Below are 12,595 nucleotides of genomic sequence, written 5' to 3' on the forward strand. Positions count from 1 at the left end.
GAATTTTTTTTTTTTTCTTACACTAATGTGACCACTAAAACATGACCTTTTCTGAGTCAACTTAGTCAATGCGGAAGCTATGGATGAAAATCCTTCAATCCTCGTGTAATACTCGGACAAACGCAAGAAACTTCTAATATATATTAGAGAGGTGGGTCTAGGCCTGTACTGTACTACCTCAATTTTCTGAGAATCCAGTTGGATCCCTTCGTTGAACACCACATGACCAAGGAAAGCTACAGACTGTACCCATAATTCACCTTTGTTGAACTTAGCAAATAGCTGGCTATCTTTGAAAGTTTGCAAAGTAACTCTCAAATGAGTCTTATGCTCCTCCTCACTCAAAGAATAAATGTCGATATCATCGATAACGAACAAGTCCAAATATTGTTTGAACACCCTGTTCATTAAGTTAGTGAAAGCTGTAGGAGCATTTGTTAGTCTAACAGACATAACTAAAAATTCATAATCACCATACCGAGTTCTGAAAGTTGTCTTCGAAATGTCACTATCTTTGACTCTAAGCTGATGATAATCGGATTGAGGTCTATCTTAGAAAAGCAACTAGCACCCTGTAGTTGGTCGAACAAGTCATCAATTCTGGGGATAAGATACTTATTCTTAATTGTGACTTTGTTCCACTGCCGATAGTCAATGCACATTGTGAGAGAGACATCTTTATTTTTCACAAACAACACTGGATCACCCTATAGAGAGATACTAGGTCTGATGAAGCCCTTATCTAGAAGGTCTTTCAACTACTATTTCAATTCCTTAAGCTCGGCTAGAACCATTCTATGAGGAGGAATCGAAATGGGCTAGTATCTAGAAGGAGATCTATTCTGAAGTCGATTTCCCTTTTCGGAGGAACTCTGGGAAGATTTTCTGGAAACACTTTTGGAAACTCATTTACCACCGGGACTGACTCAAGAGCTGGAGTTTTGAAGTTTGAATCCTTAACCCGAACAAGATGAGAGATATATCCCTAGGAAATCATTTTTATGTCTTTAAGGTAAGAAATGAATCGACCCATAGGCACTAAGATGTTACCGTTCAACTCTAAGACAAGCTCGTTCGGATACAATTGAGTGAGGCATAACAGGAATGTAACCAGTCCATGCCTAGAATGATATCAAAATATACCATGTATGACTCTACAAGATCTGCTAAGGTGACTTTCTGATAGACTTTGATAGGGCCATTTATGTATACCCGTCTAGCTATAACTGGGTCACCAGCTTGAGTAGAGACTAAGAAGGGTTTTGAGAGAGCTTTTGGACCAACACCAAAGTTTACTATAGTGGGTTACAAAAGACAATGTATACCTTGGAACTAACAATGCATAAACATATAACTCAAAGACTCACAACGTACCAGTGACCATATTAGGAGAATCTTACTGATCCTGGTGAACCTTGAGAGCCTACAACCTGTTCTAGCATTGACCGCCACATGAACCAAATGGAGTACCCTGCAGAGTTAGGCAACCTGCTGTTGTTGTTGGAACTGTAGACTGAGCCCTATTGTTAATACCTCTTAGCCCCTGCCTCCCAGAAGGGCAATCCTTCAATGTATGGCCAGACTGACCACACCCAAAGCACCCTTCCTTGCGTGCAACAAACTCGCTTGGATGGTTCTTACCACTTTGGACAAGTTGGGTAAGTCCTGTAACTTAAAGCACTCCTTTGACACTTAGAGGGTGCTGCCCTATCTTTATGATCCTATCGAAATCTCGGGGATGGAGCACTAGCTAATGAAGGTGTTGGGGTTGTAGACTGATGTTTGCATAATCAAGACACAGCTTCCAATGCAAGTGTCTACAATCGTACAGTAGTTTAGTAACCCAACCAAGGGTTAGGATCGTAGCTAAAGACATTAACAATTAAAAACATTGTAAATTAAAGGGGGACACAAGAGTGTCAATTAACAATGGGGGATTTTGTCACAAGTAAGTAAAAGCAAAAAAATATACAAGGATTTCTAAGTAATGAGAGGGGATCCTTCGGATGTTAAAGGAATACAGGTTAAGCTAGATTATTGGGTACATGCTTTCAATAGAAGATTCATAGAATAATTGTGACTAGGCTAAACTTTAAGGGGGATAAGCTCTCTCTCGAGCAACTTACCCTGTTTCAAATGTGTTCATCTCAGACACCCACTTGCTGCATGAAGACCAGCCTACACCTTCACTCACTCAGTCTCTCGAGCTGAGTGTCTGGGAATGAGACTAGGATTCACTCTCTCGAGCTGAACCTCATATCGACCCACTCCCACCAGCCATCAATTTAGTAGTTTTAGTTGTACTACCTCTCTGTTGAGCAAGCCAAAAACACATAAATAAACTCGTATTTGTAACTACAAATTCATTAAATTTATCCATTACTACTAAACGAAATCACAATTAAACTACGATTAAGCTCTCAACAAGCAAGACCCAACAATTATCTTAACCCATATTCGCTAAATCACACCCCAAGAATTGGGGTTTTTAGCCACACATGTATAAGAGATAGAACTTTATACCAAATTGAACTAGCATTCAACTGGATATGAAGATTTAAGTCTTGATACAGGCCAAAATTGAAGAATCCAAGAGACCCAAATCCAAATCTTGAAGATGAAACCCCTTGGATCTTCAAGTCTTCAAAACCCTCTCAAACTTAGAGCAAAAATATCAAAAAGTACTATTCTATAAGAAAATTATAATAATTGTTCGACTCTTAAAACTACAATTGTAACTAGTATTTATAGTTTTCACAGATTTGTGCTGCAGCAGATCACCATTTTGTGTAGTTCATCGCCGTTTTGCACCAGCCTTCAGCATGAGCGTGCTCTGGGTCATTGGGCGACCTGGTACTGCTTCGCGAAACTTCTCGGTGATGAACTGACTTCTCCCTTTTTCCGCTGACTTGATCTTTTCCTTCGAGGCTCAGCACATTGGAACAAACGGCAAAGTAAGACCCTTCGGCGACTCGCCGAATGGACTCGAGGATCCTCAGGCCTTCATTTCTTCGTTCTTTTCAGTATTTTCGTTCCTTTTTGCGACGTAGTGTCCATGCTTTCCTTCAAACTTCAAATACGTGAAACTTAAGGGTTTTCATCAGATATTGAGATAAAATAAGCATTTGAGGACACAATTTCTATTAAAATATAGCCCTAAATGAGTCCAATTTGTGGACTCATCAACACCCCCAACTTACTTTTGTTTGTCCTCAAGTGAAACTCAAGTTTAGCCGTTCAACAAGGATGTCACAAAAAGTGCTATACAAGATTAAATTATGAATGTACACAACAACACTCAATTTACTTATGCAAGGATCAATTCTGTATTGAAAGATTCAAGTTGTGACACACCATTACCAAATATTCTCAAGCTCGCAATACTTGCTTCAAATACAAGTTCGAGCTCAACATAAGCCTTTGAATGCCCTCACACAAATGATGATTCCATTTTCAAAAACAAAGGTATAATCAATTTAAAGTTCAGGAATCAGATACAATGCTTACACTCACAAAGATGAACACAATGCATTCTTTCACCCATAGATTTGCCTGTATTTTCCAATCAACATTTGTTTCGACTTTCTGAAGATCACAAAGGTCTTAATAAGGCTTGTAATGGGGTTGGTGTAAAGGTATAGTCATTTAGGCTCAGTGACTTTTATCCTCATGAAATGTGGTGCTCTCAACACTTCCTTTCTTTTTCCTTCATCACTTTCATTAGCGCATCATATGTCATCCTATTATTCGCTTCCCATGGATTGTTCGGGACACTATTTATTTGGTACTTTATCGCTCAACTTTCTCTTTTTTTTTCTTTTTTTCGTTTTTTCTCTTTTTCTCTTTTTCTTATATATGGAAGGGTTCCATTTTTCTCAACACCATGGGTTAAAGGAGACTTTCCTTGCACTTCTTGACTTTCCCTTTTCTTTTTCACCGCACCCACAACTTAGGCTTTTGACGTAAGTTGGCTATTCAATTAACCACAATTCAAGAGGATTATAGGTAATAGATTAAGAAAGGTCTAGTTTTCATCAAGTTTCTTCCAAAGAAGGGTAAGGCTCAAAGTGTGTTCAAGAGAGAATCACATGCTCACAAGGTAGGTCACAAAAGAGGTATATGTCAAATTGGTTCACACTCTTCGAAGTTACCTAAGATCATATCAAGAGAAAGTCTTACTTAGTCAACCGAACCAACAGGGCAAATTCTAGGTCTTGTCATGCATGGTTCCATGTAAGCTTATCACACAAGCCATCAACACTTAAGTAAAACAAGACTCCACACTATTGCTAGTGTGCAACGGTCATTACAAGAGAATCGATTAGATAAATGACTAATCACAATGAGATGCAAAGAGTTCACATATTGTCTTTGCAACTTCATTTAGCCTTATCGTAGCCGTACATTCATGTTCGTTCGATTGTAAGCAATATTCAAGTCATTGGTATTGATCCAAACCAAGACTCAAATTTGCCAAGCAACAGCCACATTCAACACACGAACATATAAAGGGTGGCAAAAATGTGCAAAAAATTCAAAAAAAATTAGAAGGGTCAAAATCATTTTGCAAATTTATAATAAAAGGAGCCATAAGCTCAAACATCCACATAAACAATACATCAAACACAATTTTTAAACAGAACAGCCCAAATATGTACAAAAAAACACGAGTCACAAATAGCACACATAAGGTGAGTCTCACCCCACCAAAATTAAAAAGTATTTTTCCTCAAATGCAAATGACAAAATATCCAAAATGTAAATTAAAGGAAGACAGAGAGGGAGGTAAAGAAGGGATCATGTCTAAGCAGTCGATCCATCTGCCTGGGCAATAGTGTCGAATGTGTCACTCTGGATCTGGGCATCAGTGCCCGAAGTCACCTCTGGGGGAATAACGGGATCGGATTCCCCAAGGTCTGTTGAGTGTGTGTCTGCCAGAAAGATATGCACCGCTCTACAAAATTCCCTGGCCCATGATGGAATATGAGGGTCTAGGGTAATGGTCTTCCTGGCAGAAGTGGGCCTTTTGCCCTTGCCTGTTTTAGTAGTTGTGGTCAGTTTCGTAGCTTTGCCTTTCGACGTAGTTGTCTCCTCATTTATCGCACTCTCTTTTGACTTCTCTTGGGCTGGTTTTATTCTTTCCACAATTATTGATTTAGTCATGTCTGCAAAGTCTTGAACAAAAATTTGAAAAACTTAAACAAAAGCAAAGCGGAACTTATGTAGACAAACTTGCCAAACCAGATCACGAATCGCCGAATTTCTAGCTCGAAAACTGTAGGAAGAAGGCGAAAGGGGAACTTCTTTGGCAGGTTGCCGATTGATTTCGGTGGGTCGTCGATAATTTTCGGCAAACCAGGATAAGTCCGCCAAAAGTTTCAGTGCATAAAGGTTCAAGGGTGCACGTAAATGGTGAAGAGAAGATTTTCGGGGAGTCGCCAAATGCTTTCTGCGACATCAAACTTCTCACCGAAAGTTACAAAATTAACTATCAGATAGAGAATGAAATCAAAAGCGAGATGGGGACATTAGGTGAACTGTCGAGTAGTTTGGCGAGTTCAACCCAACTCGCCAAATGGCCCAACGTGACTATTTTCTACCCAACTTCTCAAATTTAACCCTGCAACTCCCGAAAACAAAATTAAAGCATTAACCAGCACAATTAGGTAGGACCCATAGCACCCAAACACAACCCCTCGAATTTTGATCAAATTTAAGGCATGGAATTACAGGAATTCAACAGTCACAACTACCCGAGCAAGGATATCAAGTTAAATCATGCATGTAAACAATCTAATCCTCTTAAGAAGGAGTAGAATACTTTAACCAGATCATGCTATTGAAAATGAGTATAGTTTATTATAAATTAAACTTGGGGCATAGAGAACTAACTTTTTGTGTCACTAAGGAGAGGAGTGAAATGCTAAGCGGCAATGTAATCCAAGTCCGAGCACAATTCAACAACTAAAATGCTCTAAAAGTGCAAGAAATATTGAAACTAGAGTGCAGGTGTGAGTTTGGATAGATAAAAAATGAGGGAAAGTGAATGAAGTTGAAACTTTTAAACCTTTGGCTTGAAAAACCATCCAGTTTTCGCCCACTAGGCAACATTAGTCAAGCTCGCCTACTCACTTGGCGGAACGCTGACTGTTTAGTTTCATCGCTGAAATTTACATAACCTTTAGTTTACGGGGGGTCCAAACGGTGGTTTCCATCGTGACCGCCGACCAGGTTGGCGATATGCCAATAATTTCTGAAGCTTGCCAAGTTTTACAAACCTCAATGTTGACAATATCTTGAGTCAAATGGCGGATAATGTCGGATTCACCAAACCCTTAGGTGACTCGCCGATTGGATCTATTGCTTGCCATCCTTCAATTTTTTGAACACTTCTCATAATTTAACATGTACAAACAACACACCATTATTTTACCAAGAAATAAAAAAATCAATTGAAGGGGTTTTGGGTTGCCTTCCAAACAGCGCATTAGTTAAAGTCGCAGCAAGACACAAGTCAACAACTATTTATCATCCTCGGAGTCAGCCATGGTTTAGATAGGAGAGTCCTTGACAAACAGTAGATAGCGACCTATCATCAGATGGGTGATTTGAGCACCCTACACCTGAATAGTCATGGAGTTTCAGGTAGACGCTTCATTCAGCATTTCAATGTTGTCCTTCATCTCATTTAACTTTTTGTCTTGCTCTTCAAGTTTTTGTTGAATGAGAGAAAGAGCATCGTCTATTTGCACATCCTCATGCTTCTTCCCGTGTCTACATTCTTGAAGGAAGAAGTTCTTTTCCTTTTCCATGGCTTGTGCTTCAAACCCCATGAATCGTTTGGAAAGAACATCTACTTGAGCCACTAGTGCGTCCCCCTCATGTTTCTTTTGGGCCTCTTTATTGGTTTCAACCATACAATCAAGGAGTGTTGCGACAAATTTGTAGGGATGGTGGAGCATACCGCCCTTGAAAAGTTGATCGGCTATCCTGTTATTTTCGGGTCCAGGACCCCGATAGAAGCACTCCAACAAGGTCTTGTCAGACATTTTATGAGATGGGCATGGTTGTAGCACTGACTGAAACTTCAGCCACATTACTTGAATTGTCTCATTCCTTACTTGTTTGAACGTCAAGAGGTTGTCCCTGAGGTTCAATAGTTTCAGAAGGGGTTGGTCCGTGTGGTACCCATAATGATCATCCATTCTTATTTCCCTGCTTTGATATTCAAACAAGTAAAACAAAACTACAATTTAGATTAGTAAATCTAAAACTAAGAAGAATAAAAAATTCTACTTGACTAAGAATTTCCAAATAACACCACTCTCCGGCAGCAGCGCCATTTTGATGTTTGCGTAATCAAGACACAACTTCCAATGCAAGTATCTACGATCGTACAATAGTTTAGTAACCTAACCAAGGGTTAGGATCGTTCCCAAAGGAGTGGTTTTGAGAATTAATAGAAAAATAAAATATTGTTCTAACTAGTCGTAGCTAAAGACATTAACGATTAAAAACATTGTAAATTCAAGGGGGACATAAGAGTGTCAATTACCAATGGGGGGTTTTGTCACAAGTAAATAAAAACATCAAAATAAACAAGGATTTCTAAGTAATGAGAGGGGATCTTTGGGATGTGACGGGAATATGGGTTAAGCTAGATTTTTGGGTACATGCTTTCGATAGAAGATTCATAGAATAATTGTGACTAGGCTAAACTTTAAGGGGGATAAGCTTTCTCTCGAGCAACTTACCATATTTCAAATGTGTTCCTCTCGGACACCCACTTGCCGCATGAAGACCAGCGTATGCCTTAACCCACTAACTCTCTCGAGCTAAGTGTGTGGGAATGAGACTAGGATTCACTCCCTCAAGCTGAACCTCATGCCGACCCACTCCCACCGGCCATTAATTTTTTAGTTTTATGACCTCTCCCTCGAGCAAGCCAAAAAAAACATAAATATACTTGTATTTGCAACTACAAATTCATTAAATTCATCTGTAGCTACTAAACGAAATCACAATTAAACTACGATTAAACTATCAGCAAGAAGACCCAACAAATATATTTACACATATTCGCTAAATCACACCCCACGAATTGGGGGTTTTAGCCTCACATGTATAAGAGATAGAAATTTAAACCAAATTGAGCTCGGAATCAACTAGGTATGAAGATTTAAGTCTTGATACAGGCCAAAGTTGAAGAATCCAATAGACCCAAATCCAAATCTTGAAGATGAAACCCTTTGGATCTTAAAGTCGTCAAAACCCTGTGAAACTTAGAGCAAAAATATCAAAAAGTACTATTCTATATGAAAATTATAATAATTGTTCGACTCTTAAAACTACAACTCTAACTAGTATTTATAGTTTTCATAGATTTATGCTAAAGTGGATCATTCGGCGTCGTTAGTCGGAATCATCGATCAACTTGGCAATTCGCCCTTTGGTGTAGTTCATCGCCATATTGCACCAGCCATCATCATCGTCATACTCTGGGTCATTGGGCGACATGGTACTGCTTCATGGAACTTCTCGGTGATGCGCCGACTGCTCCCTTTTTTCGCCTACTTGATATTTTCCTTCAAGGCTCGACACACTAGAACAAAAGGCGAAGTAAGATCCTTCGGTGACTCGCCAAGTGGACTCAGCAATCCTCAGGCCTTCATTTATTCGTTCTTTTCAGCCTTTTCGTTACTTTTTGTGACATAGTGCCCATGCTTTCGTTCAGTCTTCAAATACATGAAACTTAAGGATTTTCATCAGATATTGAGATAAAATAAGAATTTGAGGACACAATTTCTATTAAAATATACCCCTAAATGAGTAAAATTAGTAGACTCATCATAGACCTCTTCTAAACTATGAGCGATTCTTACCACTCGACTTTTGCTTAGAGTATTAATAATTCCCTATTCTAGACTTCTTGTTGTCCTTAGACATTTCCTTAATCTTATCTTCCTCAACCTGCTGAGCATTATTTATGAGTCTGGAGATATCCATATCCCCTAACAACATAGCATTCCTGCACTCGGTCTTCACCAGATCGAATACCCGTAATGGGAACTTACTCATTTGGGCCCTTGAATCGGCAACCATGTGTGGAGCATACATTAAGAGCTGAGTGAACTTTAGCTTGTACTCTTGGACCAACATTGACCCCTGCTTTAAGTTCATAAACTCTTGTGTCTTAGCTTCTCTCAACTCCCTTGGGAAGAACCTGTCAAGAAAAGCTCCAGTAAAACACTCCGATGTCAGGTCATGGCCAAGATTGAGGTTCCTTACATTAGCCACCCTCAACTTTAGGCTTTTGGCCTAAGTCAAAGTGCACGTATCCAAGGAGGGACCGGGGCTAACATAGTAGATTATGGGAAAGTGATATCAGGGTCTAGAAAGAAATGGTTTAATTTTAGGCTCAAATTATTTGGATCAAAGGGAGCATTTATTTCATTTTGTTAGATCCTTTTTTTAGGCTATTAGTGGATTTTTCAGAACAATGGCCTATGATCACTTCCTAACCTCTAGATTGAATTGTCTTAACAAGACTAAACAGGCAAGTTCTAGCTTTGTACAAAAACTGTTTGAACACTCAACGATTCTCACACACGCTTGGCACAAAGTTCAATCATCATGTTATTGGATTACCCAGTTCAAGTTTCGGCTTAAGTCATGCTATCAAGTCGATTGTTACTATGTCATACTCAGAGCCAACACAATCAACTAATCGTAGCCTACAACTTTCTAGCATACCTCCCAAAATTTGATGGGTATCATTTTTCATAAGCCATCATGCTTCATTCTTAATCATGCTTCTACACATACGATCCTAAGACATGCCGGTTCAACAAAAGAATATAGGCAAGAAAACCTCAAGAGAGGATTCATGAGTTGGGTTATTCAGATTTCACCCTATCACTCACAATCCATTTACCCCACCCCTAACAAAAATAGATGCAGTTGTCCCCAATGCATACATAAGGATTAAAAGAAAATGGATTGGGTGAAGCAAACCTGTGGCGCAAAGCTCCGGCGAATCATCAACAAGTAGGGGGGTCCGGTTTCCCAGAAACCACTGGAACAACAGTGGGAGCACCCTCAGTAGAGCCCACATCAGCAATCATAGCACCCTCAGTAGTGCTCTCTAACAATCACTCCGCACCATTAGTGGTGCTCACCATGTCCCTCAAAACGAGTTGAACCTCTGCAACTGGGGCAGAGCTCGATGCCCCTGCAACTCTCTCACGCACCCTCTGCTGGCACAACTCTTCGTCTGCAATCGAAGCCCTCCTAGCCTCTTTCTCCTGCCGACGCTGTCTCTTGTGAGTTTTCTCTTCCTCTGTGCGATGAGAACGGTGCCGCTTGCCTTTGGCATATGTCGGTGCAAGCCCCTCCCTGGCGGTCCCACTGAATATAGCATCTTGCACTGTATCATCAACCAGTGCAGTAGGAGCAGCCTGAGTCTCAACTGAAGGTGCAGCAAGAATGACATCAACGTCAGTTCGGAGGCTGGCTACGTCAGCCTGCAAAGCAGATAGGTCTATTGCTAGAGCTGATCGCTCGAGGACTCGCAACTCAAAGGCATCAAGAAACTTATTAACGGCCTGGACCTTTCGGTCCACCATCCCCTCCATCCTGCGCTCCATCCTAGCCTCAGACTCAGCTATTGACTTTTGCATCCACGGCTGGATGTGATGTAGCAGTGTGCCCATCTGCACCTCTAAATTCTGTACTCTGGCCAAAGGGACAACAGTAGTTCCTAACTGCGGTGTGGACCGGGAAGAGCTAGGAGCCATACTAGCTGCCTGAAATGATGAGTCCGGGATAGTGTCGGTGTGATCGAGAATGCTAAGGTCATCACCCTGGCCTGCCCCACTGTGTCTGCAAGATCGGCACCTAAAAGAGGTACCTCAACCTGAGGCTCTCTGCGAGGTGCTGCCACATTAGCCTTATCTCGAATAAGGTCGATGTCCAATGCCCCTGTAGGTTGGACTAACTTGTCGCAATGCTAGATCGGCAATCCAGAGTCCCTGCACAAATGAAAAATTAGATAAGGAAGGGGTAGGTGGTGGAGGTCCTGAATGCCCTCTCGTGAATCTCTGGTAGCAGCATGCGGGCAAAGTCGATCTCCACACCCGCTACCAATGCTGCAACCATGACCGCTCTGTCCCAAGTGACTTGATTATCAGCTTTTGCAGGCGAGACTTTGTTACGCACCAGCAGCCAGAAGAACTTGGCCAAAAAATTTAGTGTGGCCTTCCGGATGCCCAACCATGGAGCGGCAACCCATTCCGCACGCTCGCCATCTGCAGCAATGTACCTGGCCAACCATAGTAGAACAACTTCTTACTACTCAGCATTCCTCTGGGAAAGCACCACTCCGCACGATGTCCCATCTGTAGTCAAACTCAGCTATGTTGAGAGACCAACAGTGACCTGTAGTAGGACCATAGACAAAGCGTCTGATCGTGGCAGGGATATGTCCACCGGGCACCCTAGAACCAAGGTGGAAGTGAGCGGATCCTACGCTAGTGGCTTTGACTGCTTGGAAATGGAACCCGGAGACTGGCAACATAGGAAGCAGAACTCCCGCACAATCTCCTCGTTGTACATCCCTGGGTCTCGAGCCATCCAGTCACACTTGTGAAGGTTGAACAACCGGTGAATGTCTGGAACAGTATGCAGGCTCCCCATGAGGACTCTGCGCTCCTCTGTAATTATTCGGGCCATTTTTTGTTTGTCGTTGACCATCTTAGCATCCCTTTAAATCTGCTACTGACCCTCTACACACCACCTATTTATCTCGCCTGCTACAAGAGTGGGGTCATCATTCCGTGGTGCAGGTAAGGACTCTGAGCTATTTGCCTCATCAAACGAGACTGCTTGGTCATTCTCTCCAGAACCCAGTGGATGATTTGGCATTGGACCCTGTAGCATGGGAAGACTCGGATCGTGAAGAGTGGGCAGACCCAGAGCCTGAAGCATGGGCAGACTCGGACCCGAACATAGACCCCTCTGAACTGGAAGCAGCCCTAGTTGTGACCCGATTAGTGTGTGCGCCTCATCAGACTGGCATACAGTGTCTACGTCGGGAAGCACCTTCCGGGGGGTGCCTCTGGGTGCAGCGCGAGAAGTCCTAGGGTTGAGAGGCACATATGTTGGATCAGTGTCGGCGTCTGTGTCCTCATCAATTAACCGAAAACTTGGGGCAACAGATTTGGACTTGCCCCTCTTTGAGTAGGTGACCATCTTCTTGGGTGACATTTTACCTGCGGGAACGATATTAGTGCCAAAACTAACCATATGGAGCAAAGAAAACTTTTAGGATTGGTAACGACCCTCAACTAAGCCCACAGAAAAAATTTAGACAGATGCTACAGTGGTCATCCACGGAGGAGACCTACGGTCCGTGGATCTCTTCCGTTGATCAGGGGGCCTGTCATATAGGTCGCAGTTCGAAACCACGGAAGTGCAGAACGGTTCGTAGATGAACCTACGGACCGTAGTCAACCTCCGTGGTTTCACACTTGGTGAAATTTCCCATGTGCATCCATTTACGAACCCCATCTACTGTCCGTAGATGGATCTACGTTCC

Source organism: Solanum verrucosum, unplaced genomic scaffold (assembly GCF_900185275.1).
Source record: "Solanum verrucosum unplaced genomic scaffold, falcon-dt-bn FXZP01000116.1, whole genome shotgun sequence".
Lineage (NCBI taxonomy): Eukaryota > Viridiplantae > Streptophyta > Magnoliopsida > Solanales > Solanaceae > Solanum > Solanum verrucosum.